Here is a 25,425-nt window from a genome sequence, read left to right as displayed (position 1 = left end):
TACAGAAAATACTGTTTTCCATCAGAAAATGGACTTACTCAGCACATGTTTTAAGATGAGTGGTTATAAGGCACACCAGACAGAAAGAATTAAAGGACAGGTAATCTCCCTTAGGGAGTCAGCAGGTGAACCATGGTTCAACAGACAAAGTTTGAATAGCTGAGGAAGTCTTGATCAGGACAGATCGGAAGAAGGTCCTTCCAGACTTAAAGTATAACAATGAGATGAGAAACATCTGCAACATTATTAGGTTAATTGGGGAATCCTAAGGTCCAATGATGAATTGAAGGGCATTGTTAGAGAAATGCAGCTATTTGGCTTTAAGAATAATTTTAATTTGAAAAGGATTCTATGTAAAGATAATTACTCAGACTTGCCCTGTTTTTTTTGCTTCTAACAAGTGTGGCATGTATCCATGTAAACAGTGTAAGGCTTATATTTATATTAACAGGGACACATTTTTTGTCACCCGGTAACTGGAAAGGTTCATTGGCCAAGGCTTTATGCGCATTGTCAGAGCAGTAATGTGATCTACCTAGCTCAGTGCTCTTCCTGTAGTGGTTTCTATGTAGGAAAGACTAACAGGATGCTTAAAGAGTGTATCCTGCAGCACACTAATGATATTAGAAATTCTTCTGAACATAGTTCAATTGCCCAACATGTGAATAGTAATGCTGGGCATTCCTTTCACTATATTGTGCTACAACTTATTAAGAGAGATCATAGAGGAGGAGATCTGATTAATCAAACTGAACTTGCTGAACTCAAAGGGATAGCTGATTTATAGGTGCATCGTGCCTCCAGCTTAAATGGAGTTTTTCCTTTGAAACCAGCCTTTAAGAGGCATAGGTGAATGGGCCAAAAGATGATTGGTGTTTAGCACTGACTTGAAGGTGTGTGAAATAGTCCTGTTTTTATTGGTCATTGTACGATTAAGCATGGCTATGAAAGTGACGTTTTTTTATCTTTTTTCACCTTTTTATCTTATGACGGATTTTCTTCTGGTCAGCTTGTCTTTTAAATAAAGATGACTGGATTATTTTTTGAAGTATCTGAAGAAGGGCATTTTATGCCTGAAAGAGCTAATCTTGTTTTTTTTTTATTTTTAATAAAGCTTTTAGTTTATGCACAGCGTGTTGGTCCTGTTGGCTTGCTTTTTCTTCTAATATAATGAATTTCAATAATTACATAATTTGAACAACAGTACCACTGGCAAAAGACACCAGCATTTCAACATACAATGAAGTGTGTTCAGTGATAAGTGATATAATGCTATATATATATATATATATATATATATATATATATATATATATATATATATATATGATATAGATATATATGTGTGTATGTGTGTGTGTCTATATATGTCTACATCTATATCTAATTTATCTATGTATAAGCCTGCTAGGTAATTAACAATATTCATAATAATACTCCCATTTTGGCTTCTTCTGCATTTGATATTATTTTCAAATCTCATAGCAGCTCATCTGCATAGCTCAGTTGGTACTGAGCTAATATGTTATCTTGACCTGTATAATTACTGAAGTGTGTTTTTGATTAGTAATTGCTTGCTTTTTATTGGCTACTACACAGTCACAGTCACCATAACAAAGTATAGAAGATTTACTGCATATTTCTTTAAATCTGTAGTGTCCAGGCTTACTGTGGGATAACTGTTAGTGTGCTTATTATGCAATGTGTAGAGTCTGGTTACTTATTCATATAATCGATGTTTCTCGTGATCTTCAAAAATGCCTTTATACTGCCTTGTTACTCATGCCTTTGTTACTCCATTAAGAAATAGTTAATAATTGGAGATCAGTGAAATAATTCCTTCTTTGTTTGCCAAACTGCTAAACACAAATTCCCAAAACCAGTCATTACTTATACTAGCCAGGGACTGGTAATGGTAATTGTAAAATGTACTTTTATCCATCTAATTATAGTGTGCCCAAGGACTACAGTTCATGTGACAGTGCTTGACACACCAAACCCCATTTAGTAAATTATCAAATATTAAAAGGGTGACTGGTTGAAGACATAAGATTCTCCTTTGAGTACTGACTTCTTAGTGGCTGACAGTTCTACCTTCAAGTATTGTGAAGCATACACTGCCTTCTGAAATCTTCTCAGTTGTATATCACTCATCTGTACTCAGACTACTGGTTCCTATACAGTTTCCTCATTAATTTACATCACATGACGTGTCATTCTATTTTAGAAGACCAGTCCCATATAAGTCCACTGTGGTAGAGGATGGAAGTCTTCTGCAAGCTTAAGCAGGTTAGATAGAGGGAGCTATAGTAATGTATAACACAAGAGCAAAGTGTTACTCCTTTTAAATCAGAATTCTTCTCTTTCTCCATCACCTAGTTTGTTTGCACCTACAGAAATATCAAGAACTTGTAGTAGCTAATCTAATCCTACTTTTTCAAGCTGCTGGAAGTTGAATAACTCTCCTGTGTAAAAGCTAGATCACACGTATGCTACTGTTGTTTGAAAAAAAACTATTTTCACTTTTATTCCTTTTTGGTGCATATAAACTTTCTTGGACTGGTACAAATTAAAAATCACAAACTGCATTAGAATTGGCTTTATTTAACATAGTATAATAAGTTAAATTTTCCATGGAGTGTACCCTATGTCATGCCCCTGCCCTCTCAAGCCTGCCTTACCCTGCCTTACCCCCCCAAAGCATCACCATCACCCCAACAAAACCTTTAACACTTAAGGTTCATACCCTTCTGCCCCCTTACAAGGCACTTTTCACCTTAGACTCACCATCCCATTTCCTCTAGTATCTTCTGCATTCCTTATTAAGCTCATAATTCTATTTTGAATAATTGTTTATAAATTAATTTTTAATTGTGGCCTTTTCTTCCAGAAATGAATGGCATGGGTTTTATTTTGTAGCACTGACAATATTCAACGTGTTGACAATGATACTGACCAAAGGCTAAGGCACTGATGAGCAAGAGAAACTGTCGTTAAAAAAAAATGTGAAAATTGGGGGAGGGGCAGTACTGCAAATTTGATGGGAATAGGTAGGTCTATGCAGGTAGGCAGGAAGTGAAGTGGACAGATATGAAAAAAGAAGGTATAAAAAAAAGTATAACTCAAGGACAAGAACTCCTTTTTGCGTAGCATGACTCACGGAACCCATCTCACTTAACCCGCTATAAATGCAAGAGGCAGGAAAAGACACTATCCTAGAGTAGGGTAGTTCTAGATACTGTAACTCAGAAGGGTAATCAGTAATTTCCTATTTTGCCCTAAGGACATCTTCATGTTTTTGACTTTTCCAGGAAGTGGTAGGCTGTCTCAGTCATACTCCTAAGGTCAAACTTAGGCTCAGTTGGTAGTCATGGCATGGGGTCAAACAGTCAGGCCTGTTCACTCATGATATTTCCTTCAATATACTATTTGTATGGCTGTACGTATGGATGAAAGACAAATTTCTGCATGGGTTTGAGTAGTCAGTTACCTAGGGGTGATTGAATCCAAAGAAAAGTAAGATATGACCCCCCCCAGCCCAGGCAAAGGTGCTCACAGGATTTATTAATCTTAGATGAACAGCTTGCAGTAAAGGTGATGTATGATTAGAGACCCTTTCAAGCCCTGCCTTCTGTGCACACTTGAGAATTAGTGATTGCAAATTGAGCAGTATTACTGAATCATGGTTAGCATTGTTGGTCCACAGAACTTCACTCTTTGGTTTAATCTGAGGTTGGAATGCTTTCTTTAAAGCGCCTGCATATTTTCCCTGTATCAATGTAGTTTTTTAGTGGGTTCCTAGTATCCCAAAAAGGGGCTTTATTAAATTGCCAAATGTTTTAAAGTTCAAATATCATATGATCAACACCATGAACTTTGAAAAGTTCGAAGGTGAAAGACAACGGCTCCGTACACGCAGAATGGGAACATTTCCCTTTTCTGCACTAAAGTGCAGTTTCAGAGTTGGTATATTTAAGTAGGGGGTGTGGGGAGCTTGCCCCCCTGCTCAGAGCATTAAGGTAAGTTTTTTTTTTTTACTTTTTATTATATATTTGAGGTTTCACGTAATACTCATATGTTGTTGAACAGATGAGGTCCGAAATTTTGAAGCTTCGAATATATAATATAGACCCTCCTAAAAACATGTAGCAGGTGTATAGGTGGGGATTCAAACTGCTCTTTGGTATGTATGAAGTCTTACAAAACACAAAGCATGACCAGCGAATTTTAAATAAATACTTTTGCATAAGCATTTTCTTCTCTAGTAACAGGACTTCCTCAGAATACAGTAAGATGAGCTCTGCATCCTTATAAACAAATTAAATAATCACATGACAAAACATGATTGATCAACACAGAACTTTGAAAATATAAAAAAAATTACCTTAAAAATTTAAAATTTGAAACACAAATTAAATTAACTACAAAAAAGTACTATATTGTATGTAAGAAATCAAGTTAATATTTTCTAAGTCTTCTAGATTAATAAAAGAACATTTTATATTAATGGTTCCATTTAACCTAGCCACTTTGCCTGCCTATAGTCTTAATTGCCATGTAGATCACTTTTGTTTAATTTGTTTCTTAAAATCACAATCTCTTAATTCAAAATTAACATTCTCTAAACCAAAATACAGAATTCTGAGTTGAGCTATCATATGCCTGTATAATGTATGATTCTTATTATTTTATTTTAATATCATAGATATGATCTAATATATCTTTCCAATGTGCAATGCAGTGAGCGTGAGCACAGTGCGTATGTATATATATATATATATATATATATATATATATATATATATATACATATATATATATATATATATATATATATATATATACACACACACATACACACACACAGCAATATATACTAAACCTTCAGTTTGTTTGTTTCTTTCGGCTTTTTCCGGTTAGGGGTCGCCACAGCGGAACTCCGGTCCGCTAATGATTGGCAGTAGATTTTTACATGTTGGCTTGCTGGGCCTAACGCACAACCTTCAACGAAGGAACGCCCATTCACGCATGTCGCCACACAGAAGACGCTCTAACTGAGAATCGAACGGGCAACGTATTGCAAGTAAATCAGTCTGTTGCATAAATAATTTTACTATAACCAACTATAAATGTTTACTTGTAAAATAAGGCAACAAGCTTTACAATGTCAACATTTATAAGTCCATTTTTCTTTTTTTGTTTGTCACAGAAAATTAATGTACATTCATTTTGCAGCAAATGTTTGATAGTATTATTTTCTACTGTCATATTAAGATTAGAAGGTTAGCATTGACATTGTTTGTTTTTTCTTTAGAAATTATATCTTTATATAAAATTTATGGATAAAAAGTTTGTCTCTTACCGATGATCTCTTTGTCTGTATCTTTTAAATGTGTATAAACTGTTACCTCTTTAAAAATTACTGCACAATATGTTTAACTTCATCTAAAGATATGTCATCATTAGAAGTGAGCTAAGATAATATATATTAATTTCGTGTGACATATGTCCTTGTTAATTTAAATTTTTTAAAGCTTTTCTTTCATCTACAATTAAATTATAATATCGAACATACTTTATTGTTAAAACCAGAAATTATTTTTATTTCTCAGATTTCCTAATAAGGATGTAAAGTAGGAATTAAAGGAGGATTTTAAATAAAAAGGTTAAAAAATGCACTTTTACTTAACTTTACACTATTTACTAGAAACTCAGTATTCAAATTTTGTGAATAAAGTCTCAGTTCTTTAAGAGTTTCATCTATATCTGTCTTTTTGGCAAGTATAAAAGAAAAATGTTTACTCAAGATGTTAATTTGAGCTGCAGAAAATTGAAAATACATAACAATCATTTATTTGAAGTCTGTTGTTCCTTTATCTTTTGCTTGGTCAAACCCTAGCTCTTCCCCTAGCTCTCTATAAACTTACCTCTGTTGCTCCATTTTCTTGTGTCTATCTAAAAGTTCTTGAAATGATTGGGGGTAATCTAACATTTCTGCTGTTAGATGAGGATACCATTACTTCTCTGCAAAAAGTGATGAATGCCTGAGTTTTGATTTTTAATTTAATTTTATTTTGAAGAAAGTGGCTGTTCTCAACTAATCTTTGGCTTTTCATGACAATCCTTTTAATCTATACATTCCTCTGTTTTGATGGTGCTGCCATGCCATACCTCATCACTAGAAGTGACCCATGTGCAGGATGGCCATATTGATTGTTACATTTGCACTGCACCATGGGCCAATGGCTGCTAGGTGAGAGACACCATCATATCCTTAGGGGGATGTTTAGTAGTTTGTATCATAACAACAACCTTGGGAAAAAGCATGAAATAAATGCAGCACATTTAATTATTGCACCCCATGCCATCTAGTTAATCATTAGAGTATTTACTAGTGTTCCATTATTCCTTACATACACAAATATTATCTTTCTGTTTTCCACCATTGAGTGAACAATGCACAACTGATTTGTTTCCCTCATCCAGAGGTAAAAAAGCCATCACTCCACTGCTCTGTTAATTTCCCATGGATCAGCTCTGTGGCATCTATGTTATGAGCAAAGCCTGCATCGCCAGCAATACAAGAGGTCATTCTGTTGTTACATCAAAGGTAAGCCACCTTGTCTCTGTCCTGTTTATAACCACAACCTACTGAATTATATGTAACAATGCCATGTATTCAGGCTTCTGCTATGTGACTCCTGCAGAACCCTTCTAAGCCTCATCTCAGGATACAAAGCATCTTTGCCATTAGGGGACACACACAGTGCTGCTAAAGGTTGGAAAAATTCTAATGAAAATTTCTTAATGAAAGGACGTTTAAAAGAAAAGATTAGTAAAACTTTTAGAAAGGAGGGCATCTTGTCTAATCAATAGTCATAAAGGAAATGTACTGTGTCATGGAAGAGGAATATCTTAAGGAAGAATGAGCTGGAATCAGAATGAGTTACTGATTTGGAATCAGACAGCCTAAAATGGTATTGAGATTGAATGCTCTTGAGGTGACCACAGTTTGGAGGCAATACATACTTAGTTACAGAATCTGAGAGTAATGTTTGATGTTTTCTTGAAAAGGCTTGATGTTGCTACCACTGCTAATACTGAGTACCTGTAAACCTGTAAAGTCAAAGGAGATGATGGACTATGTTACATAGCAAACAGCAGAAATCCAGGAAAAGGTTGCAAGGATATTTAAGAGACTTGATCAAGTTAAGTCACATCTTAATAGTTTGAAAGATAAATCATGAAACAAGAATTTAAGGTTGTATTTGTTTTGGAGGAAGAAAGAAGAAAAAGCGATTTGCTGGACCACCTGAGAGGTAAAATGGCAGAATAGATAGGTTTTATTAAAGATGCCTGGGTATTGTATCATTGAAGTACTTGCTAACTCCAACAACAGAAGTCAGGTATGAAAAATCCAGGTCAACAGTGACTGATTTTTCAACTTGCTATAAGGGAGAAAAAAAAAGTGTTACAAAAATTGTGGCTACCAGGTAAACATTTGTAAATGGCCAACAGAATTGAATTTGATGAGCAAGATCATGCAGGTGGGGCTTTAATATGAAATGTTCTTGATTTAGAATGCAATTAGGAAGAGCAAACATAAACGTCTGAAATTTATGTTGTTAATTCATGTAACATTAATTGAATTTCATATGGGAAAATGTTCGAGCTCAAAGGAATGAGCAATGAGACTGATGCAGCTGAAACAGAGCAAATGGAAAGGACATAACTGAATTGTAAGACACTGACATTTCAGGGAAGCGGCATAGAAGTGAGAGGAATATCTACATTGGCAGACATGAAAGCACTTTCTACAATAGTGACAGCTTAAATGAGCTTCTTCCATAGTCTGAAAAGAGCAATATATGCTGGTGATTTGAGAAAGATGAAAATCTGTAAATTTTGCATTATTAAACTGATACTTGAAAATGAAGAGACAGATGTTGGTAGCATCTCAAAATGAGGCAAACAAGGATTGTTTGAACTGTGGGCTTCATGGGATATGCTAACATTTCTTCCCTGGTGCTTTGAGAAAGACTGAAGCTTTTTTATGATGCACAGAGCTGGATCATTAAAAACAGATGAGGATACATCCTAACTGGAGGCAATAGTGCTTGTTTAAATTCTGGGTTTTTTTTGTTTTTTGTTTTTGCTGCATGTACCATAAAGAGGTTTATGCATTTGTCTTTCTCTCTGCTTTTGCTGTTTCGACAACTGACATTATGTCAGCTTTAATAATGTAAGATTTTTCCGAGAAGCAGAGTGCACAACATACTAATAGTTCAATAAAATCAAATATGAAACATGACAGCTTAAATGGCATTGTTACCCTAAGGTGGGATGAAAAGGTGGGATGTTATCTCCCATTGGAAAGATAGCTATAGCAACACTTGGGGATGTTTATACATCTGTATGCAGCAGTGAACTGTGATTAGTGAATAAAGGGTATAATTTCATAATGAGCATTGCTTTGAATATTAGTAACCATTGCTGACAATTTCAAATCTTACATTATAAGTATGATACAGAAATTAAATAATGTCTGTGAAAAAATTATTTTGAAAAGAAGGGATCACTACCCCCAACATTGACGAATGCCAGCATATCTTTGCATGCAATTTACCAAGCTGTGCTGAGCTTGTCCGGGAAGAACCACATGGAACAAAGGGAATTAGATAGATGGGCTTCCTGCATGGAATTATTGGGCCTGTCTCCCCTGTATGTATATCACAACCCCTCCCCATTTCTCATATTGAACAGAATGTTCTGAGTGGGTGTGATTTGGCTAGACTTTATAACTCGGGTGCTAGGTATAGTGTTCTTGCAACCTAGCTATTGTTTCATAGCACTTTCTCATGACTATATCTAATGTTTTCTTTCATCCTCTCAGGTGAAAGGTTTGGGTGAACCATATAAATTGCTTTCTTCTCTAGGTGTTTTTCCTGTTTTAGACATTGTAACAATTTCAAAGAGGTTTTTATGACCAAGTGTTAAAGTATTTACAACAAAGTTTTTTCTTTCTTTTCTTTCTTGGTTGTGAGAATGATGTACTGATGTAAATTGTGTAATTACACGTGTTTTCATATTTTGATATGCATGCTTTGTTGTTTAACGAGAACTGGTTGATATACTGCAATTTATTTAGAGTGTCATGTTAAGATCATAAACCACTCTTTTTCTTTCATTCCTTGGCATTTTCACATATCATAAATAATTATTATTGGGTCTCTGACTGTAACCATGTTATTATGTGTTTGAGACAAGGATGCTAAGAAATTCACCTTGAGAACACATAATAATGGTTTATGATTGGTGAGACCTGATCATGACTCTTTGTAGTGCATGGAGTCTTATCTCCTCCCATGTACTTTCAGTTACAAAAGAAAATAAAAAACACAATGTGCTTTACTGTCTTTGAAAGCCAATAAAGCACTTAGCGAGTGGTGTCACAAAGATGGCAACTAAGTAAATAGTCAGTGACAATTTTTTAATACCGCCATAATTTACATAAGTTGCTTACAGGCTAACTTCTGTAAATCCTAGAACTCCATGCCCCCTCTCGGACAGTCAGAGCTAAGAGCAAACTTGCACCTTGGCTCACTAAGGAGACAAGACAAAAAATCCTTCAAAGAAATCGAATTTGGTCTAAATGTAGAAATATCATCTTTCATGCATAAAATAGCTTAACTTTATATGGTACTTCCACCTGTTAAACTTTGAATTGTTTTAGTTTTTGATTTAAGTAAAATATTGTTCTGTACTCTCAAGGAGCTTTTCTCCCTGGGCCTCTGCTGAAAATGGAAATGTATCCAGCTGGACTAGCCCGATCAACAAATGTAAAATAAAATAAATAAATAAATAAATAAACTGTAATGGACATGGGAGGAAAGATATTCAGGTACCAAAGAAGCATCCCTTCCCTAATACCCGACCACCACAACACTTAGGAAGTGTGTAGCAATTGTTAAACACCTCTGAAAGTGCTATTATGGCTGGGTCTCATGGTACAGTAGTGAGTAAAAGGTTTATTTTTTCCTTGAAATATTCTTAGTAGTGAAATACTCTGAAAATAAAAGTATTCAAAAAAGAAAATAAGGGAACACTGAGATATGATCTGAATGTTTTAATTCATAGTGGATTATTTCAGGTTAATATTTGTTTGAAATATTTATATTAGCAAATGGTGTTATACATGGTGTCAGTTGTAAGTATGTTGTCCTGCTGGGGATCTTAGTCCACTGTGTTACTACTGATTATCCACTGTAGGTAAAAAGGATATGACTTTATCCACCTTAGGTAAAAAGGTTATGACTGCATCAATGGCAATGCCATGGAATAAAATAAAAACATTTCCTTTCTAGTTGTTTCTGCTTTAACAAGACTGACGAATACTTTTGCCAGGACTCATACCACAGCCTGCTCTTTATCATGCTTTGCACTGGTAACGTTTGTTTAAATAAAGGAAGAAAAAAGATAATTTCGAATTGGTCAGTCCATTGTAATCACCAAAGTTGTGCAAAGTTTTCTCTGAATAGGAACAAATTACCATAACAAAGTGACATTTTCTGTTTTTACCTCTTTGTGCAATCTGTGGATGTTTATATTTCTCATGTTTCACTGTTTTGTACACTAATGCATATACAGTGACACAGTCATATCTTCACATCTGACATTCCAATTTCTCAGTTTGACTGTTGACAATGCATTTAAAACTCATGGTGGATTATTTCACACTAGCATATTGTAGTCTCTTTTTTTCTCTTCTTGCTTTCACATTTAATGGTAAGTGCAATGAGATGCATCCCTGCTCTGCCCTCACAAAATATGCCATTGATGGCACTTGTAAGCAAAGATTTAAAAGCTAGAGGTTTTATAATCCCTGCTGCGTCCTTGTGAAGTTATGGCATGAATAACATTTGTTTGATGGATACTTGGAAATAGTGCAGCAGAGAACTCATTGTAAAATGATCTTTGACAGAGTAAATTTGGTGTTTTTTTATTTATTTATTTTATTTTACATTTGTTGACTGGGCTAGTCTAACTGGATACATGTCCATTTTCAGTAGAGGCCCAGGGAGATAAGCTCCACTTTAACCTAAATAAATAAAGACAAACAAACAGAATTCCATGCAATATATAAAGTACATATACTTGAAGAATTTCTTCATCAACTTGAGTTATACAGTACTAAAAATATACAGATTGTGACTACTGAGTTTAATAAGGTAAAATACAGTATTATTACCAAGGGAAAGAGACAGATATTCAACATTAGTATATTGGTTATGAATGTGTCTTTATAAAGATGTAAATTGGTTATGAAAAAGTGTATACGACTGAGAAGTGAGAGAATTATTGAGTGTATGTACATGAAGAAGTAATTACAGTCATAGTGAAAGAAATAGATTGGTTAATATACAAGGTGGAAATATAAGAGCTCACTGAAGAAGGGAAATGTTAGTAGCATACTCAGTGATAGCATCTTGGGAAATAAGATACTAAGAAGGGGGTGAGGGATGAATTTGCTAATACTGCAACGTGGGTTATTGGAGGAGACTTACAGAATAATATTGTATTGGGGGGTAGTCAGGGTTAGTACAAAGACAAAGCCAGTGTTTTTTTAGTTGAATCTTTAGTTGCTTTTTAAAGAGTGGTAATGATGAGAGAGATGTAAGTTTTGTGGGAAGCTTGTTCCAAATCTTCCCCACTGTATTAGAGAAAAGAGAATCACCAGCCTTGTTGTGGGATTTCTGGATGGTAACCAGTAGTTTATTTGCTGAGCGAAGGTTAGTAAGGTTTGTGTAGGGGGAGATGAGGCTACTGAGAATAGGAGTATTACTAGGCTGGTACAGAATTTTATGGGTATTGAAGAGTTGTTGAAATTCTAGCTGGTTATTTAGTTCAAGCCATCCTAGAAGTTTGAGATTTAGACAGTGATGAGTTCTAAATGAGGACCCAGTAGCAAACCTGGCAATATTGTTGTAAGAAGTGGACAATTTGTTTAGGTTGCTTTTGTAAAGATTAGTATAAACTGGTGAAGCATGGAAGAGGGTGGAGATCAGATGGGTCTGGGCAATAGTAGTTCTGGCTTCTAGGGTGAGAAAAGGTTTTATCCTATATAAGGATCCAAGTTTTCTGTTTACAGTTTTAATAGTGCATTAATATGTGAGTCAAAGTTGTGGTCAATCAATACACCTAAGAGTTTTGTAGTTGGGTCAGGAGCTATGATTGTACCATTGATGGATGTAATAGAGAAATCTATTGGGGTGGATTTAAGAGTTGGAGTAAATAGTAATAGGTTGGTTTTTTAGGCATTAAGGAGGAGGCAACGATGTTGGAACCAGTTTTCTACTTGGTTAAATACTGTTTGGGTGATGGACTGGAGTTCAGATGAAGTGGATGCTTTACAAATCAAAGTGGAGTCATCTACGTATTGTATGCTGGTAGGTAGAGGTAAATTAGTAGAAAGGTCATTAATGAATATGAAGAAGAGTAGAGGTCCCAGGATAGAGCCCTGAGGGACACCAAGGGTAATAGGGAGCTGTTTGGATAGGTTATTATCCCAAAGGACAGCCTGCTGTCTATTGTGCATATAGGAGTTGAACCATTGCAATGCCTGTGTGTCAAGTGACAATGAGTTGAGTATGTTGAGTAGTATTTGATGGTTGACCATATCAAAAGCTTTAGAGAGGTCAATGAACAGAGCAGAACAGAGCATGTTATTGTTGCAATGTTTATTAATGCAGTCTGTAAAGGATAGGAGAGCAGTGGTGGTACTTTGGAATGGTCTAAAACCATGTTGACAGTCAGCTAGAAGGTTATGTTTGAGAATGTAGTCAAGAAATTGTTGATGGATACCTTTTTCCATAATTTTGCCTAGTGGTGACAGTAGGGCTATGGGCCAAAAGTTAGAGAGTTCAGTTGAGTTCCCTCCTTTGTGAAGTGGGATTATGTGAGAGATTTTCCAGAGTGAGGGGATGGAGCCTTCAGTTATGTTTCTATTGATTAGAATAGAAATGGGATAGGCAAGAGCTTTTGCTGCAGTTTGAAGGTATTCAGGTGGTAGGAGATCAGCTGAGGGAGTACAAGGGTTACGTTTATGAAGTAGAGTATAGATGAGGGCTGTAGAAATAGGTTTTAAGTGAAAGGTAGGTGGTACGGTAGTTGGGGAGGATAAGAGGGTAGGGTTAACAGGTGGTAAGGTGTTAGCTAGAGATTGGACAGATTCAGTAAAAAAGGTATTGAAAGCATCAGCAATCTGGTTTGGAGAGTTTTGAGAGAGACCAGATGGGGTAGGTGTTTTGGAGTGGCCTGGATGTAAAAGTTTATTTATGCCTCACCAGAAGCTTTGGGGTTGATTATGGTGATTTTGTTGGAGTTTAAAGAAATATTTTTTTTTTATCCTGAAGTATTAATTTTTTGGTGGCATTTCTTAGCTGTCTAAAGTACTGCTGATCAATTGGGTCTTTAGTGCTTCTCCATTTGGACCAGATTTTATTTCTTTGTAGGATATGTTGTCTGGTTACTTTAGTGAGCCATGGGGCTGCTTTGCATCTAGTTCTTATAGAGCGTGAGGGGGCGTGGAATTCTAAAATTTGTAGGAATTTGGAGTTAAAATGGGATACTGCTTCATCAATTGGCAGGTGCCTTAAGGGTGACCAATCACAGGCTTGAAGTTCAGCCCGAACGTTGGCTAGATCAAAATGTTTTCTGTTGCAGGTGATTTTAAAGGTAGTTTGATTTGGGATAAAGGATTTTTCTCTAGATAGATAGGTTAGTGAATGGTCACTAATATCATCAGGAAGGATACCTACTTTGTTAGAGAGAGGGTGGCTCTTAATTAAGATCCAGTCTAATATACTTTCTTTGCAGCTGGGTTTATGGATTCTGGTGGGGGTGGTAATAGTTTGCAAAAAGCCATAGAGGTTTATATGGGTTGTGGGTTCTAGAGTTGTACAGGTGTTCCAATCTATATTAAAATCGCCGAGTACAATGGTTTCTTGAGGGAAGGATGTTGAAAGCCAGCAGAGGATACTTTCTAAGATGCTAAAGTTATTGCCTGGGGGTAGATAGAAACATATTATGTATATAGATTTAGTGGTATTGAGCTGGAGCTTGGAGATAAGAATTTCCACATTAGTTTCTAGAGGTGGTTGTACTAGTATGGACATGACCTGTAAATGAGATTTGTGCAGTATTGCTACCCCACCACCCTTTTTGGTAGTTCAGTCTAACCTTAAGATATTGTAACCAGGTGGGAGTATTTCATTGTCTTTTGTAACAGATTTAAGCCAGGTTTCAGTTAAGCATAAGATATCAAAAGAGTGAGTATCTAGTAGAGCGTGTAGTTGGCTTACTTTATTGTTAGCACTCCTTATATTGAGATGAGCTATGAGTAGAGAATTTGTGGTTGTACAGGGAGTGAAGGGGGGAGGGGTGTGTTAGGGTGTTGTTATATGGTCCTGGGTGTTGTTATATGGTCCTGGGTTGGGATGAATGTCCTCATGAAGGAGAGGATGTCTAAGATGACTATATGGATGCTTCAGTGGTTTATTGTAATTAGGTTGTGATTTCCTATATTGTGTGAATGTGAAATGGGCTACTCCTTGGTATTTAGGTGATAGATAGGTTGAGGTGGATGTTATGTTAGAATGGCTTTGGAATTCAAGCTAATTTATTACTAATGTTTGTTTTAGGGGTTGGTGAGATGATGTGACTTGTAGGTTTTCATAAAAGGTGTGAGTATAGGGAATAGAAAGGATAGAAAGTAGTGAGAGTAGGAGATTGATTTGGGAAGCTGGAGCATGTTTAAGTGCATCCAGTTGACCAGTACAGCTGTGTGTCAATGTGTGTGTGTGTGTGGGGGGGTCTACATATATATGTATATAAAGTGTAATAATTTACCTAACATTTACTGAACCTGCCTTGCCATTATAGTGAAAAATATAGTGTGTGGTATGTCACATGATAGGTACTGCTGTCTTTTGAAGAAATGCATTTTCTCTATTTACTTTTGTTAAAGGCATCCACTTGTTCTTTATTACCCTATTTAAAAATCCTTAAATATGGACTGACAGCCATGGTATAGTATCATATTATACTTTATGGCCCTTGCTGGCATGATTCAGAGTGGGTGCTAGCCTCTTCAGAGTAAGTGATCCATGTTATTTCAGTACTATTTGGGTGTGCTGATATTTTCATGGTTCTCCCAGTGACATTTCCCTCTATTATTGCTACTCGTTAATATTTCCAGTAAGGGCTTCATTGATCTGTCATAGAATACATTTCTATTTTGCATTCTAGGCAAAAATATGTTTTTCCCAGTAACTGCTGTGCTTGTGCATGTTTTTCTCGCATCTTTACACTTTACACACTTACAGCTTATGTGCCACTGACAAAATTAGGAATCAATTTCCATTACTGCATTCACAGCAGTAATGTCATGCCCTGGTTAATTGCCCTGTCTATGATATTGGTCTCCTGTGTTCAAAGTTGAAGTACCCAATAAATGCTTTATAGGCCTGTTTGGAAATAAATTTCCTTAATTTTACAATAGTACTCCATGGTTTTAATGTCCTTTAGGGCCATTTGTAATCTAATGCATCCAGTTTTTGATGTACTGGTATGCCTTCTTAATGGATTTCTTCTCCTTCTTTAGTATTCAACATAGTAACAATATGGTTTGTGACCCTGTCTTGAAATAAAATTACCCCCTTTGAGTTCTTTGAAACTGTTGTTATCTCCAAAAGACAGGCAACTTCCTTTCTTCTGAAAACTGCTCAAAGCATATATCTACTATGTTCTGTTTGTGCAAGACAGCAAGTGAAACTGTATTGGCCAAACTGATATACTATTTTTTAAGTCACTTCTCTGGTTGCAACACAGCAGTAATGTTTCTATTGTGGCTAATCAAACTCAGAATTGTCTATCAGCATATGTTCTTCAAGTGAAATAGTTGAGACACAGGCTTATTCTTAGATGCTATACCCATTCATTTGTATGTCTTGCAAAGGCTGCACAAGAAATTCTTGACGAGACTGTGATAATACATACATACATAATGGATACCTGTGTAACTACATAACATTTCATCTGGGTATGGTCATTCTTTTCTGTATGCTGTCTCAGTGTATATTTGCAGCATACAGAAAATGTGTAGTATTTTGTACACACTTCACTTGATTTGCAGCAGGGTTACCTAATACTACTACAGATAAGTTATACTTCCAGCTGTCATAAATATCCATTAAAATGAGAATGTAACACACGGGGCTTTCCTGTTCTGATACAGAAGTGGTCAGATTGTCAACCTGCAGTTTTCTCATAGTCCACCAGGTGGTGCGCAAGTGAAAAACATAAGTATAATGTCACTGAAGATTTGGTGCTTTTATTAGAGGTGCAGTGTGCCTCTCTCTCTCTCTCAGCTAATAGTTTTCTGCAGCACTCCAAGTCCACATGATCATAGTGATCAGAACAGAACAGAAGGCGTTATAAGAGATCTAGGAACACAGGTTGACAGCAACCTCTCTTTTGACCACCACATTGCCACTGTGGTCAGAAAGTCCTTCTATGAGGCACATCTCATTACTAAGGGTTTTGCATCCAGGAAGAAAGAGGTAATTGTCTCCCTCTACTCTTCCCTCATTAGGCCAATCATCGAGTACAATGCCCATTTGGCATGTACCTCACTAGACACCTGCACCACAAAGAAGATCTTAGGCCTTAAACATTTGTCCTATATGGACAGACTCAAAAAACACCAGTTATTCTCTGTCTCATATTGCCTACTTAGATGCGATCTCTGCTTGACTTACAAAGCCATGTCTGACCCAGTTCTATTAGAAATGCTACATCTAAAGAAATCCCAGTCCATCCACACCACGCGCTCCAAAGACCTGAACCTCATTACCACAATAAACAGAACATGTTGGAGGGACAGGTTCATAACCCAGAGACTGCCCATCCTCTGGAATAGACTTCCCATACATGTCAAGCAGAGCACCTCACTGGCACTCTTCAAGAGAAACCTTGATGAGTGGATGGGAAATAGAAAATTCACCCAGGAGATCACTCCAGTGGCTCTACCTGAAAGAGGCTCTAGGAACTAAGGTTGGGTGGCACAATGCCAGGGTAATCATATGGGCTAGGCTTGTAAAGGCTCCAGGGCCATTAGCATAGCACACACCTATGAACCTATGATACAAAAATACCTGTGGAAAAAATCCTCCACACTATTAAATGACTGCAAAACAATCCAGCATTTTTTTTTTATAAATTTCAAGTAAATATATACCAACGACTGAAAATGCATTATTTATATTGAAGATTTTTTTTTTTGTATAGGGGTCATCCATAGAAGAAATTAGGAATATATCATAACAGATGTTTTAATAACTGTAACTTTGCCAAGAAACTCTGATCTAGTATGTTAGTCTCACCTAGATGCAGTGAATAAATATCCATATCTGGTCTATCATAGCAAGTTACAATCACAACCATGTTTAAGGACTCAGCATGCGTTTCTTCATTAGACGTGCTGACTGATGATATATTTATTTGATGCTTTCATAATGCCTTTGTGAAAAAATGAAAAGCTGCCAGCCCTGCTAGATAGAATTTTGAAGATAATTATATGTCATTGTAAATATTAATAAAATCCACAGGCTGTTTCACAAATGTAAAGAAAACTGTGTTAAATGTTGAACTTCAGAAATGTAACCACAGTGCACTCTGCTGGAAGAAAGCTGATAAAGTGAAGCATTTTATGACTGTTTGATCTCAAAGCTCAGAGACCGAATATCCGGACTAAGGAACTCCTTCTATTGTTTTGAGACCAGAGTTAATTGCTAGATTTTACATGTATAATGGCTTTTATTGCTGTGGTTCCCTAGCCAGGTGAAAGATCAAAGAAATGTTAAAACTGCAAGTTTCTGTTAGCCTGGGAACTAGAGAAGAATGATGTAATGTAAAATGAGTCAGCAGTGATGTATTACCAATTTAAGAGCTCTCAGAGAGAAAGAGAAAGCATTTGGGGTTTTGTCTGAAGAACATCCACTCACAAGTACTTTGTCTTTGCTCTGTATGTAAGTAGGATCTTAGACTTTAGTGTCTCTCTTAGAAATAGATAGAAAATAGTATGTTTAGTGTATCTGTTTTCTATATTTATGTCAGACTATTCTACAGTATTATTTTAAGCATTTTCCTGTGATCTCTGAAATGTTGACTAGCACTGTGTTAAATTGAGATTTGTCTTGTGTTTTTATTATTATAGCAATAACCCACGCCTGGATGTGGGTAATGCGGGATTTAACCACGGTTGGCATGGTTTGGTCCCGAGGGCGAAGCCCGAGGGACCAAACAAAGACAACCGTGGTTAAATCCACACCCAGGCGTGGTTATTATTATCTATGACATTATTTAAGAAAAGAAACAATTACTTTTCTTAAATAATGGCATTGTATAATGCCTCTTTGCTGCCCTTCCGCAGCTGTCTGGCATCTGCGGCAGTTCTGATGTACTGCGCATGCCTACACAGTACATCAGAGCTGTGGCCAAAAGCAATGGAGAAAGCAAGATCTCTGCTGCTTTTTTACTGTTTTGCTATGTTAAATGGGTTTAACATAGCGAGACAGCTTTAAAATAAGCAATGGAGATCTCCGTTGCTTATTTTAAAGCTGTCTCGCTATGTTAAACCCATTTAACATAGCGAAACAGTAAAAAAAGCAACGGAGATCTTGCTTTCTCCGTTGCTTTTTTTAAACCTGTCTCGCTATGTTAAATGGGTTTAACATAGCGAGACAGCTTTAAAATAAGCAACGGAGATCTCCGTTGCTTATTTTAAAGCTGTCTCGCTATGTTAAACCCATTTAACATAGCGAGACAGGTTTTAAAAAAAGCAATGGAGAAAGCAAGATCTCCGTTGCTTTTTAAACACTGTGTCGCTATGTTAAAGGAGTTTAACATAGCGAGACAGCTTTAAAAAAAGCAACGGAGATCTCCGTTGCTTTTTTTAAACCTGTGTCGCTATGTTAAACTCTTTTAACATAGCGAGACAGTGTTTTAAAAAAGACTTATACTAATGGAAAAAGTCGGGGCGACCGGACCTTTTTCCATTAGTATAAGTCGATTTACAACATGCATGCTGGCCAATCAGCGTGCACGTTTTGGAATATTAATAGGGGGTCATGGTATAATTATTATTAAATATTTTAAACCTTTCAACTGTGGCTGTTTTCTGTAGAGATATTTAATCTTTAGAGTACATCGTATGTATATAGTGATACTGTACAAAGCCACTGAAATAAGCCTTAAAAGTTCTGGTCACACTTGCTAACTGGATAATAATATTGCACAGTAAAATTGGACATCCTTTGGTAAGGCCTTATTAGTTGCTGATATTAGCTGTTGGTGCAGCTGGTACTACCTTACAGACTGTAGAAAAAGAAATGGAGTCCAGTGAATGGCAGTCCCAGTGCTACTGTTTATTGTTATATAAAGCGCTTTTCATTTGGCAAGTTTTTCAAACTTCTTCAGATAAAATGCACATTATACACACTGTATTTAAAAAGGGGACTGCCGTTCACTGGACTCCATTTCTGTTTCTACAGTAGTTTCAGTTTTTTGTATTCCTACCTTATAGACTGGCAGGAAGAGGTATAGTTGGAGAACCTGTGCCAGCCTTCCCCAGGAGTGTTTGTGTGTTTGTATATAACTCATATCTTAATCTGTGTGTGCATGTGTGTGTGTGTGTGTGTGTGTGTGTGTGTGTGTGTGTGTCTGTGTGTGTGTGTGTGTGTGTGTGTGTGTGTGTGTGTGTGTGTGTGTGTGTGTGTGTGTGTGTCAGCTACTTGGGCAGGGACACGAAGCACTGGTTGGAAAGAAAGGGTGCTGGAGGTGTTAGCTTGACTACTAGGCTGAGACCTATACCCTATAGCTGTGCAAGTAGGGAGTCTTATTGGGGGTCTGGAGAGAAAGGGAGAAAACAACCCCAGACTGACTGTGATCTCTGTGTGCTCTTAAGGTAAATTGCACTTTACTGTGTCTGTACTTGTTATCCCTCCCAATGTGGACGCCCCTTTCTGGTGCTAGTAGTGAGGATTGAGGCTCTTTGATTACTGAGTCAGTGCATGGGTGTCACATATTAATTGGTTGGCAGTGATGGGATATACACACCACATATTAATTGTTTGGCACATACTCATTGGCTTGTAGTCATGTGGATAGTGATTTCCTGTAGCTTGTGTACAGTGATCACTGAAGGTGTTTTTGTACTCTAAATCAGCCACACAGTGAATATTCAAAGTTCAGATCACAACTGTTTTATTTCTTTTGTTAGCTTAGTCAGGGAGAGCGGGCAAGCATGTCAGCAGGGGAGTATGGCAAGGTGACAAGGAGCCAGTTGGCTGAGATGTGCCACGCTAAGGGACTGGTGCATGGAAACCTGACTAAGGCAGACATGATTGCAGCTTTGGTCACAGCTGCATCAGAAAACAGCAATCAGGAGGATGATCAGACTGGCCATGGAGATGTACAACACTCAAAGAATGACAGCTCAACCTTTCTGCAGAGGATTAAAAATCCATCTGGAGTTAAAGAGACTTGAGTTGAAGGCCAGACATTTGGAAACAGAAGCAGCAGAGAGACTGAGACATCCACAAGCTGGGGAGAATGAGAAACTGCTACTCCTGGAAGCTGAGGAGAAGAAGAGGCAGAGGTAGCATGAAAAGGAGATGCTGACTCTTTGCCAGAGTCATGGAGGCAATGGGGAAGGGAGTAACCATACCACAGAAGCAAAAATGTCAGTAAATTTCTTCCACAGTTAACAGAGGGGGATAAGTTTGATAGTTTCATTCATATGTTTGAGTGGGTATGTAAACAGTATGATGTTGACATGTCACAAGCTTTATCAAGGGTTCAAAAAAGTATTTCAGAACGAAGCTTATATCATGATAAAGTTAAAATATGTGAGTATAATTGCCTAATCACATTCAGTAATTAATTAGAATAATGTAAAGGCATATGAACAAGTTTAAAGAAGCATAGCATAGCCATGATAAGACTCAAGACCTGCAAAAACTACAAGCACTATTGGTATGACCCCGCGGGATGAGGAAAGCAAATCTATATTTTTTGTCTGTGGCTTACTTAAACTGATAGAGCTGCTTTCTGTTTTGCTTACTCCATTTTGTTTTCTGTTTTAAGAAATCTGGTTGGCCTGATGTTTTTTTTTCCTGTGTGGCAGATAGATTCTTTAATTACCAAGGTTGCATAGTTCACATATTTTTTTTCATTAGTTAATTTGTTTCTTGAGTGATACTTAAAACATACAGATAATTTCTGGGTTTTTGTCTTTTCTGATCAGACTCAAGACCTGCAAGAACTACAAGTACTGTTGTTGATAGTCCCCCCTAGTTATTTTTTCCACCAACCCTCCCATTCCTTGATCTGCTTTTTAAACTTTGTGATTGTAACCTGCCCACACTTACTGCAAATTGAGCTTTATAAGCTCCCCTTTCTACACTGCTTTTTATATCTTGAAATATTAATTTGCCTTTTCTTGTCCTTGTTTTAGAAAAACAGTGCATTTTGTCTCTCATTGTCTGTTCTCCTGATTTACTTGCTTTGAATTCATTATCTAGCTAGCTGTTAGATAAAGTACTGTGTTTTTACACTCTAGCAAGCACTTCTTTGTGTTTTTACATCAAGAGGACAGTATATGTTCCATCTAGCAGCAGTGGGTCATACCCTGGTCGGTATAGTTTGGGGAAACACATTAGAGATTCCTGCATGTAATTGTTTTATTGTCTGGAGTGCTTATTAATCAGCTTACCTCGTTTTTAGTGTCTTTATAAATTGTGCACAATTAATTGAGTGACACTTGGCTCATTTTTACAAAGTGAAGTACTTTTGTTGAATAATCACATTTTTGTAAGTGGTTTAAAGTACACCACTGTATTTGTGGCTTTAAGTTTTTTTTGTGGTAGCATTTCACTCTGGGCACTCTTTTACTGGGCTTTTACATTAGGAGGACTGTGATTATTCGTCTAGTGGCAGTAGGTGTTTGCCTGGTGATTCTGAGTTAGGAAGCACACAAAAGGGCTCTAAATGTAGTCATTTTATTGGCCAGAGGGCTCAGTAGTCAGTTTTCTATATTTCCAGTGCTGGTATAAATTCATCACATTTGCATGGAACTGTGCTAGTGCCCTCTACATATGCATACATCTGGAAACATTGTTTGCTTTTATTATACTGTGAACATTTACATGCTAGTTACCGTATTATAGCACCCAGGACAATTGCTGCTCAGAGAGCATCTGATTTGGCACTGGGTAGCTTAGGTTAGCTGCAGATTACAAAAGTAAGCAAACTTCCCTCATCCAGTTACAGACACCCTCCGCTCCTATCCTTTCAAGTACACATTCGGACCTGCGGCCATGGAAGGGATCTTTCCTGTATCTCTGCATCCAACTTGGTAGACATTGGTATTCTGAGGCAATGTAACTATTGCCTTTGTACACTGGCAACCACTTAATTCTTGAACAGACAAATACAGTATGTGAGAGCTGTAGTTACACATTGGCAGTGGATGCTAGACTTTCACATGAAGACACAAAAACAACAAACTGATTGTCAGAAACTGACACACATCACTCACCACACCTACAAAGGACCACACACATACCTTACATATGCAGAGGTGCTCACATGTAACCTACCCAAACCTCAAATGCCTCTCAGGCACAGTCCTCAGAAACTTTGCATGTACACATACAAGACAATTTCCATTATAGCACATAAAGCCACATATCATTGTGCCTCAACTACCAAGCCCATAAGGTGAAACAGTCCATGAAGCAATATGCTGGTCATATGAGACTCCATTGTGAGATACACTGATGTTCCTTTTACCAGGGTGGATAAGGGGACGGTTACAGTTAGTTGCCTGTCAGGGTACAGGATTTGCCAGATCACGCAAGTACTCAGGTCACTTACCCCTAAGTACCAGTATGACTATGTAATAGTCCACATGGGTGTGGATTACTTGACATGCACCTCATTAGACTATATGAAGAGAGACATAATTGAGCTTTCAGAATATGTGTCACAAGCAGGTATGAGGCTAGCATTGAGCAGCATTCTACCATCTCCAAGATGCTGCCACAATTCTTCTTCTTCTTTCGGCTTTTTCCGGTTAGGGGTTGCCACAGCAAATCATCTGTCTGCTCATGATTGGCAGTGGAGTTTTACAGTGTCTAGTTGCCAGCCCGGTGCCCAACTTTCCACAGAAGGCACACACACGCACACACTCACACCTAGGACCAATTTAGAGTGTCCAATCCACCTACTGCATGTCTTTGGGATGTGGGAGGAAACCGGAGCACCCGGAGGAAACCCACGCGACCACAGGGAGGACATGCAGACTCTGCACAGAAAGCACCCCAGCCAAAAATCGAACTGGAGAGCCTCTTGCTGTGAGGCGGCAATGCTAACCGCTGCACCACCATGGCCGCCCTTAAGGATGATGCCACAATACCGGCAGAAAATGATCAACTTTAACATTGGCTCAGATACTGGTGTCATTGCAAAGGGATGCAATACTTGTAATTTGCATCAGTATTTGACTTCCCAAAGTGTATAATAATGCATTTTTCACATTTAGTTTTAGGCCATGGTACTGGCACTGATAATTTGTCTGACCTAGACCCTCCTGAAGCATATCTACATTATTGGGGGTTCAATGATTGCCTCCTGCTTGCAGTCGTTGACAAACTTTGTCATCCAGAGGCCTTTCACATTAGCCTTGACTTCAGAAAATTATATTCTGAACAGGAGTTGCCCCAGCACTAAGCCTTGTAGCACACCAATAGTAACTGGCCTTTTGCTCAATCTAGATTCACCCACTTTAACCACGTATTCTGTCAATTAGCCAATTGGCTATCCATCTGGTGACATAGGGATTTATGCCCAGTCAGTTTTGTGAGATTATTTATAATAACTGAGTGGGGAATTGTGTCAAATGCCTTGGTCAGGTAAAGGTAGGCAGTATGTACTGTTTTACCATCATCCATGGCTTTAGTGACTTTCTCAATGAAATCCACCAGATTCAGTAGTCATGACCTGCCCTTGACAAAGCCATATTGAGTTGGGTCCAGTATTTGGAGGTCTCCTATCCTATGTCATTATTTATCAGGTCCTTCATTATTCTTTCCATGGCTTTACATTATGGGTCTATAATTTCCTGGGTCAGTAGATGGTCCCCCTTTCTGCAGAGTAGTGACTGCTGCTGTCCTCCACTCTATCAGGACAAAGCCAGTCTGGAGACTGTGGTTAAATAGAGATCCTAATGGGAATGATAAGTCTTGATTTAAGCTATATAAGAGGCAACCTGGTATTTCAATAGGCCCCATTGAAGCCTTGTTTTTATCTGTAGAGAGCGCAGTGGCAACCTGTTCTTTGGCGATAATTGGCGATAATTGGCAGTGGAGTGGTGGATTTCTTAGAAGAGAACTGGTGGTGATGGGGAGGGGAAATTTGAGCTGAATTTGTCAGCCAGCAGATTTGTTATATCTTCTGATGAAGTTTCTTGTCAGGAGACGAAAGTGCTAAATTCTTTGGTATTTGTGAATAAACCTTCATTATTATCATGTGGACTGTAATTTTTGGCTATATTTGTAGATCACCTTGTGAGGACTGTTTTTTTTTGGGGGGGTTACCTTCATTGTCAGCTGTATGACAAGCTGGAAGTGGCATGATTTTTGGTTTTGGTTTGTTTCTCCAGTTTTTGCTCCATAGATTTGTTATATCCTCTGGCTGAGTATAGGTGATGCCATCTACAACTAATTCTGAAGGTTGTTGGGATTTTCCCTTAAGACTGCATGCATAACTGAAAAATGCAAAAAAAAAAAAAAAACAGCAAATCCATGCCATCATTTTGCCCCTAGGGGCCATATATTGAGTAAAATTGTGTTATATTAGCTAGGCTTGTAAGGGCCCTTGAGCCATTAACCTAGTAATCTCCTATGAACCTATAATCATAACAACATTCTATGACCCCTAAATGTACCTTAGTACATTTACAAATAGGAAGTTTATAAAACAACTATTAAAAATCAATAAAAATAAATGTTAAGTATCTATATAAATATAATATATGAAAGAAAAATGCTTATAATATCTTCTTAACATTGTCAAATTAAGTATAGGTTTTATTCTACAAAAGCCATTCAAACCTCAAAATTGATCAGTTTTAAATCTATATATCCTCACATATTCTCTTCTCCCAGTATATATTACATGATCTCTTTCTCTTGAATTAGGTTTTATTATTTCTGAAACATTACACTTAAAAATATGATTCTTATCCCCCCTGAATATATTTATATAGTTCATAATTCTACCTCAAATCTCAGAAAAATATTCACC

The sequence above is a fragment of the Protopterus annectens genome, chromosome 7.part0, assembly GCF_019279795.1.
Source record: "Protopterus annectens isolate FY-2018-M chromosome 7.part0, PAN1.0, whole genome shotgun sequence".
Lineage (NCBI taxonomy): Eukaryota > Metazoa > Chordata > Ceratodontiformes > Protopteridae > Protopterus > Protopterus annectens.
The sequence above is the reverse complement of the archived record's forward strand: the minus strand, read 5'-3'. Positions refer to the sequence as shown.